This window comes from Mesocricetus auratus, unplaced genomic scaffold, assembly GCF_017639785.1.
Source record: "Mesocricetus auratus isolate SY011 unplaced genomic scaffold, BCM_Maur_2.0 Super-Scaffold_100003, whole genome shotgun sequence".
NCBI lineage: Eukaryota > Metazoa > Chordata > Mammalia > Rodentia > Cricetidae > Mesocricetus > Mesocricetus auratus.
In genome coordinates, this window is record NW_024429188.1 from 81,638,094 (window position 1) to 81,646,777 (window position 8,684).

An 8,684-nucleotide genomic window follows, 5' to 3' on the forward strand; every position below is an offset into this window, starting at 1 on the left:
TTGGAGAAATCACAGCAAGTTGAGCCAGAGCTGAATGTCCAAGTTGCTAGAATATGAGCTCTTAGAGCAGATGGGATGGGTATAAGCTATTTCTATCCCAGTACCTGAAACACTAACTCGTGTTTTCAGTGTGCTCAATAAGTGCATAAAGAGTAATAACAACTCCAAAGACTTTGAGAGAGGCTAACACAGAAGAAAAGGTATAAAAGACTTAGAATACTAACATTATTATTACCTTTAGTTTCTCAGCTTTCCTTCTAAAGAGTCAACGGTTCTTGCGCTTCTGGTAGCCTTCTCAGCAGCTGTGGGTGGAAGACAAGACAGATGTGATTAACTCCACTTTAAAACTGGAGAAACATGAATCCAGAGAAGATAGCTAATGTTAACTAACTGGATCAAGTTTTCACTGTTGCTCACCAGTAGGGTCAGGATCAGTAAGCAAATCTTGTGACTTCCTGCCCTATGTTCAGGTAAAAGAGAAACCCTTCCACAAATGTCTTGCCTAATTTTGAAGAAGACAGTTTACAACAGAAATTTTAGTTAAACTTTAATTTTAATTCAAAGTAAGAGAAACTTATTCCAAAAGCCAAATCTCCTCAGCACTCCAACAATATGTCTAAGTATGTATTTCATCTATAAGAAAGTATTAAGACATTTCCCCAAGCTAACAGGAGGACGACTCACTTCATTTAACTCTCATGCATGTTGTGCTGACATAATTGGAGTCCCCCATTTTACTGTATGACTGTGAAAAGGAGCCCCATTTGCCTTCAGTCGCGTTTTTGTGTCTGAGTAGAACTCAGGTGCTGACTGCAGGTGTGGCATCCAGCAGGTGCATGGATAAGAGCCAGTGTTTCATATCTTCATGCCAAAGAACCTGAGTCACTCTCCTAAGACAGAGGTAGCCCCTCCTCCTCCTGCTGATCTGCAAGAACCAGAAACCTAGTTTGACATTGTTGCCTTGTAGAATTGAATCTAGACCCTGCCATCTCAAGGAAGGACTAGAGTAAGATCAGTTATGACACATATCATATAGCCTAAGTAACTGTCTCACTGACAGAAACTAACACTGGCATGGCCTGTGGGGAAGGCATCAGGGACTCTGTATATATAAAGAATGACCCTCTCCTGCAAGCTGTGGAGGGAAAGGCTCAAAATAGACCTTATATTTTATCCCTCTACAGAACATCTATTCTTCTGCAGATGGTTCTGAAATCTTAGAAGTCGTTATTTATTTCCCTAAAAGAGGTGAAGTAAAATTCAAACTATTAGGAAGCCTATGCTTATGGTTAGCCCCACCCTAACCCTTCCTTTTCATGCTACCAAGGGAGCATTGCTTAGCCTGGTCACAGAAAAACCAGGTCAGAAAATTTACCACACTGCCCTATACAATCCTAATTGGCAACCTCATGCAAAAAGAATGATCTAGGGGGTAAAGCTGGTCATCAATATTTTCTTAGCTCCAAAAACTGTTTTAGAAAACAATCTCTCTCTCTCTCTCTCTCTCTCTCTCTCCTCTTCCTCTCTCCCCCTCTCCCCTCCTGACATATGCATGTGTGCAGGCAAACACACACACACACACACACACACACACACACACACACACACGGGGGGGGGGTAGGTAGACAGAAAAAGAGAGGAGAAAATAATAGAAAATAGACTACTGTAATAAAATAGTGTGTTATGATCCATTATATTTTCCCAATTCACACAGAGAACTCCTATTATTAAGTTGTGGGTCACAACTCATGATCTACAAGGTAAAACTGGATACTAAATTAAACTGGGATCACTGTATAAATGGAGTAAAACAAATATCTACATGGAAAGCCCAAGGTAACAGAGGAAATTCTATTTCTTCAGAATTGGCAATCAAAATGATTTTCCTCATCTGTGATTTTATTTTTAATCTTAGTTTGCTATCACATGAGGGAGAATGTCACTAATTCAATGCAAATCAGCGTCCCTTGAAAACAACTGAAATGAGTGAGTAAAGGATGCGCTAATTAGCTTCCAAATAGGGAAGATTTTAATTGAACTTTTCTATAACAACCTTCATCAAAATTTCCAGGACAACTTCATAAACGATGTCAAACCTGGCCCATATTTGTATCTCCTTAAAATAATTCTCAATACACAGAAACACAGAAAGCTGATTTCTCTTCAATGCTGTTAACACTCAGACCACTACATTTTCTGATGTCAGCAATCCCCTTCCCACAAATATTCCAAGTATGCACCACCGTCATTCTCCTTTCAATTATGTGGTTTCTCTGCTCCTTTACTGATTGAGTCCAGGCCTCTCGGATAATGAGAAGCATGTGCCAGGAAAAATGCTCTTAAAAAATACATACATCAGTTTCATGTGCACCATAAAGGGGGGGCAATCACTTGTCCTGAAGTTTACTGTGGAATGTTATAAGAAGGCGAAAGATCAGCATCACTGTGTAAAGGTGACCAGCTATTGTAATCTAAAACAACACCAATAAATATGACAGGTACCCCCCAAATGCACCCTTTCTAGTTTGGCCACATTTATATTTAATGTTATCTTAATGTTGCCTTTGGGGGTATTTAAGTTCTGACATACACATGGAAATGAGCCATGGATTGTAGAGCAAGCATAAATATTCCATCATTAATAAAAACCAGCTGTGCACAAAACACTACAATAGCTGGGTTTCAGTTACTGGCTATCACCAGTATTTGTCACAGGCAAGTATTACTCAAAACTTTCTTCCTAAAAACACAGACACATCAAAATTTGCTTTACTCTAACTGCTTGAAGGGGTTTTCAAGAACTCCCTGGACACTAGGGTGCATTCTAACTTATCTCTCTTTCTCAAACTATTTTCCTTACCCTGACTGTCACTACTTTCCTTTTCCACCTATCACAGAATATGAAAATGTTTAATTCTTTTAAATTAAAAAAAAATGTCGAGAGTTTCAATAAGACTCAGTCTTAATTATACTCAGTAAGGCAATAGGGCACACCAAAGGGTACTGTATGTTATCAGAGAGAAAAAGCTCATTAAATACGAACACCTGCTCAGGAGCCTCTACTAACCCCGCTCCACCATCATGCAAACACCTCGCTTCCAGCGACCTCAAAGCATATACCCAATATGAAGCATGCCTAAACACCTCTGTGAAGTATTAATATCCTCGTTTCCCAGAAGGGTAACTGAAGCTTAGAGCAGCTAATTCAGCTACCCTTGGTCACATGGCAAGTCAGATAGGGGTTGGGCAGAGAATCCCAAACCCTGGCTTCAAGTCACACAGACTAATGCCATTTCAGGCAGCCAGAGAAAGAGTGAGAGTGACTTCACAAATGTCAAGCAAATCTCTGTTGCAGGGGTTGCAATAGGAACTGATACCAAATAAACCCACCTGTATTTCTTCCCCCAGGAGCACAAAGTATGAAACATATGCCTATACTTCACTTAGAAATGTGTACATGCTACAGACTTAGATTTCAGTATTTGCATTTTGGCTGAAGAAATTTCATTCAGTTTGTGAAGAGCTATTAGTTTACCAGGAATGAATCTATCAAAAATTAGATATCACGTGCAGACAATATTGTATTTAATAAAGAATAATTAAAAGTCTATGAAACTTAAGTTTCACTATGTCTAAAGTTCGCAAATAAAAGAGCCCTTTGTGGGCTCAATGGTTAAGAACATTAGCTGTTCTTCCATGGGTCCTAAGTTCCCTGAGTTCAAGTCCCAGCAACCACAAGGTGGCTCACAACCATCTCTAATGGGACCAGATGCCTTCTTCTGGCATGTAGGCAGACATGCAGACACAGCACTCATGCAAAAAAGGCAAATACATAAGTAAAATTTATAAAAAAATAAAAGAGCCCTTCGTGGGTGGACCACTCTACTGTACCTATCTATATGTTGTTCTCTTTAGCCACCCCCCCCCCTGCCGAGGCTGACAAACTACTTTTGAAGATATCAAACAAGCATACCTAGGCCTTCCTGCTCCCCTGACCTTAGTCTGGATCCCTCACAGTCCATCCAAATTTATACTATCTTGAGATATCATGGTGCATCAATTTAAAAGTAATTTCCAATGATTTAGACAAGTAGACACTGGGTTTTAGTTTGGTTTTTAAGTGTGTAAGTGGAGGTCAGAAGAATAGCATTAATGGGCTTGCTATACACAAAGACGAACCACTTATAAGACCCAGGAAGATTTTAAAACTCATTTAAATCTGTTTGTCCCTCCTGAAATTCCGGGAAGAAAATGTACAAGATTCTTCACATGTACTCACTTCAGTTCTAACTCCATTATTCTACACCAGTTGCAAAACTTTGTCTGTGACAAGCTCTTACTTAAAGGCAACATTGCATACTCCTATGGGCAATTCCCATTAGTAGAGGGACCAGGAAAAATTGATGGGATTCTTGAAGTTTTGTACAGAGTCTTGGGTTTATTATCTGAGACTGCTGAACAGAAAGCACATTTCTATAGATACCTTATTACAGACTCATCCCCACTCCCACCCCCACACACACACACAGGATGAGTACAGGATTGTAATTTGTAACAACTGTTGTGCCTGGTAGCAGTCATTCAAAGGCACACCAGATTAGTGAAGCTCAAAAGATAAGCATGAACTTTGGAGAACTGACTTGTCAAAATTACCCAGTGCCATCTCCACAGTCTACAGTGGAGAAAACTCCGCTAAAGCCCAGGTCCTCTCCCCAACGGGTTCACCTGGAAAGCCTATCACAGACTCTTATATTTAAAAACAAACAAACAAAAACCAAACTTTCTAGGTCCTTGAGCTAATCAAATATAATACCTGGGAAGAGAATATTTTTACAAAAATGAGGTATAGCATCTCATTTTTAGACATTCAAAATCTGCAAAGTTAGATTTCTTCCAGAAAGCAATGCTAATTCCTTCCTACAAGCATGTGTGGGCTGAGTCTAATGTGGTCAGTATTATTACAAGCCATAATGATATAGAAAATTAACCCCATCCCATATAACAAAAGGCTTCAAAAGTCCAATAATAGCCTCATTTAGTTCAGGTAATAATCAACACAGCAAATGCTAATGTAGTCCTTTATGCAATAAATATGATCCTAAGAAAGTCCAGCTATACTGGGGTGTTTTTTTATTTCAACCTATCAAGTCAGAGTTTAAAGACACTAGGAAAACTAGTTCTGTTTAAGGAAGCCTGTGTAGATGTTTTTATGAAGCAAATGACCTTCTACTTTCTTTCATTTTCTTTCTTTTTTTTCAGACTGTGTGTGTTGTATGTGGAAGGGGCAACTTCCTTACAAAGGGTCAGAAGCCCACCATGGAGGAGAGTAATGTGGCATCCCAGCCTGTTTAATACCCCCTTAGCTCCTACAACTAAATTCTAACCTTTGACTTGGGGGTGGGAACCTAGATTTTGGAGCAAAGTCCACAAAAGGAAACAAGGAATGAAAAGTAATGCTAAAGACAACACATCATAGTAAAACACCAACAAAAATTCCTGAGGACAGGAAATCAATAGATCACCAATTCTAAACAAATTGGGTCAGTCCCCAGCTAATTAACTTGTCATGCAGATCTCTAAATGCACTGAATTCATGAGAGAAAGAGATGATGTAATAGGAGATTTGGAAACATTTCCCACCCTAAAAGGCTAGGCCTGACCACACACACCTCTCTCCACCCCTTTCAGTGGGTTTAAGCTGGGCTTAATGGGTGCAAAGGACAATTTCTACCAGACAGTCGTGAAGAATAGACTGTTCTCATGCATTCCAAAAGCTCAGTCTCCATGGAGGAGGCTACCTGGCCACAAGCATTTCCCAAGACAGAATATATCCTCTACTCCTCCTCACTAGGAACACTCCCTCTGTCCCAAACACAACAAAACTGCAAGCCATCCTGAGAACATGGTGTTGGGCTGTGATTTTCTGGGATAAAGGAACAGAAATGTTAAGAGGGGAGCAGGAGGGTGTGAGAAACTCCTCTGGTCTCCAAATGGAAAATAAGCCTAAAAAACTGGATCAAAAGAAGAAGGGAGTTGGGGGGGGGAAGGGCTGCTTAATTACAAAGACACCCTTTTAAAGAAGGCACAGGCCCTGGGAGAGAGCTCTTAGGAGAGGCCCAGAAGCAGATGTACCCACTTAGAATGCTGGCACTCAATGGGACGTCAAAGTCAAAATATCCATCCCTCTATCTTCCTATTAGCATTCCAGAGTCTACTTCATTCTATGCATATATAGGATGGAGGAAAAAATATCAACCTTAGAAAATGCCTCCGTTATTCATTAGTCTAATAAACCTTACTTCATCAATGAAAAAAATACACTTTAAGGTCCAAATCTCAATGCCAAATGTGAATTGCTAAAATTTCTTTCTAAAGTATTTTTTCATCCAGTAAAGGCATGTATGATGACCATGTAAAACTTACTGTACATACAGGTGGAGTTACAGGTTTACTTTGCACCTAGGCTGTGAATTAAAAAGAAAAAAAACTTTCAATTTCACAGAGACAAACTTTTCCAAAGAAAGAAGTAACTTAAAATGAAGCATGATGTAGTGCCAGAAAGTGCCTGTAAACGACACTGGGCAAACCCATACAGAATAGTTGGAACCTGAGTTATCATCTGTAAATAGATGCAACTACTCTACAACCACCTGGCTATTAAAATGTCCCAGGCCAGCCTTTCCCTCCCAGCTGATGTGAAACATGATAGCCTTTAAAATTGTCACCATGCAACTCTGTAACATCCCTTCTCTACCTTCTTAACTTTTCAACCCCCACCTTCACCCCAGTTAAAATCAACCAAAGAAAATTCGTTTAATATATGCAAATGATTTCTTCCCTAAAGAATAAGCAATAGACTGGGCACATCTCAGTAACAAGTCTTTCAACACAACCAGTCTCATAAGCTAGTGGCACTTGCCCAACCTAAGAGAGGTAGGAGATAGGTGACAATTTACCCCCTGTCCAAAATGACATTTCTGACTATTCTTAGCTACTGAATGAGGGTACTGAAAGGTCTGATGAGGCTTCACAAAAGCTGGCCTGAGCAAGAACGTTTCCCATGGTCAAACCTAAGAAGACTTCATATCCTTCCTTCATCACTAAAGATTATACTGATCACTTATCTTTCTCTCTAAATGGGAGGGAAAGTTTATATTCGTAGTTTTAAACTGTCTGACATCTACTCTTCATGGAGGCAAGGGGCAATAACAGAAAAGGCTTTCTCAAATCTTTCCTGTTCACCTTTCATTAATTTGTATTCAGTCCCTTGCTGCAAATTATTAGCACATTATTTATTAGCAGCAATCATCAGGGATCGCTCGCACTCGTTTTCCTGCTTCCTTTCCATTCTCTTCAGTTTCACCTACCTAAGAAGATAGCCTTGCTGTTGATGAACTGAAGTAGCCATGGCTCGGACCTTAAAACTTTCATGATCTTGCAAAACTACTTATTAAAAGCTTCTGCCTCCCGAACCTCACCACCACACACAGACACACATGCTTGCATATATCTAGTAGCTGTGTGGTGTATTACTTCCACATTTTAAAACTTGAAGAATTCATGGCCCTGGGGTCAGGGAGGGTGAGTTCCCAGCCCAAGCCTAAGCACTTAGAAGAAAACTATCTGAGATAAGGGCAAACCTTCAGGCAGGACTAAAGGTAGACCTCAAAGTCCCTAATTTAGTTAAGGTCTTTATTTAGTTCCTTAAGTGATCAATTCAGTTAGGAACCTGCAAGAACTCGGGGAGAAAATGAAGGAGCACCAGGAGTGATACCTTCCAGCATCTCCTCCTTGAAGTAGGAGAGGAGTCCATACTTTTAAACTCTTTTAAACTTCTTGCACATCTCAGAAAACCCAAGGCCAACAGCAAAGAATGTAGAACAAACAGGCAATCCCCACAGGCACATATAACAACCTACTCACAAATAAGGGCATGATTAAGTTCACAACACTACAGACTATTGCCCCAGTTCCCCGCAAAAAGTAAGGATGTTTCTCCTACCCCCGAAGGCAGTGAAGACAAGGTGACCACTCTCTTCGCTGGCTCAAGTGGCTTAGGTCCCAGGCCAGAGGCCAGGGATGGGTAGGGAGGAAGCCGCAGGTCCCGGCTACTCCCCACCTCGCAGCTCCCTTGGGTCTCTCCTTGGTGGCAGTGGACGGGCAGGCAGGATACCGGGCCGGAGGGTGGAGCAGCGGATAGTGGGAGGCGAGATAGGCTGGAGGTGGTGGTGGTGGGGGAAGGCGATGAGAACTAAGAGAAGAGACGAAAGAGAACGGAGATGGAGGAGTAATGCAGGGGTCTACCAGCGAACGCAGCCCGAAAGCTCCTCGGAAGGAAGGGGCGTGACTGCAATGAAGGCAGCTCCAGAGCGAAGGATGGGAGGTAGAAGAGGGGGAGGAATGGGTGCCTTTTCTTCTGGCGGTGAGCAGCTAGGACCGCCCAGAAGGAGGGGGGTGGAAGATGAAATGGGCAGGGCCAAGGGCGGGGCCAGCAGGGCGGGAGGCGGGAGGGAGGCCAGCAGGATCCTGGCGGGCAAAGGGGAGGAGGCGGCGCCCAGGAGAAGAGGCGGCCTTTGGGCGGGGAACTTTCAAACAATTGATCGGCTACGTTTGGGTATCGAGGAGAGAGCTGGGATAACTCGCTGGCTCTCCTCTTCCCACGCGCTGAACTCGACGGTAGTTCA

General features: G+C 41.8%; 1 protein-coding gene across 2 annotated transcripts in view; it reads right to left on the bottom strand.

The window, feature by feature from the left end:
- Window positions 1-8,425, bottom strand: part of Amot (angiomotin) — a 58,873-nt gene extending 50,448 nt beyond the window's left edge. For both annotated transcript variants that reach the window (XM_021234321.2, XM_013122319.3), the window contains exons 1-2: window positions 8,003-8,425; window positions 236-302 (exon numbers count right to left, since the gene is read on the bottom strand). The gene's annotated coding sequence lies outside the window, so the exon portion shown is untranslated. The remainder of the gene's footprint in view (window positions 1-235; window positions 303-8,002) is intronic.
- Window positions 8,426-8,684: the final 259 nt, after the last annotated feature.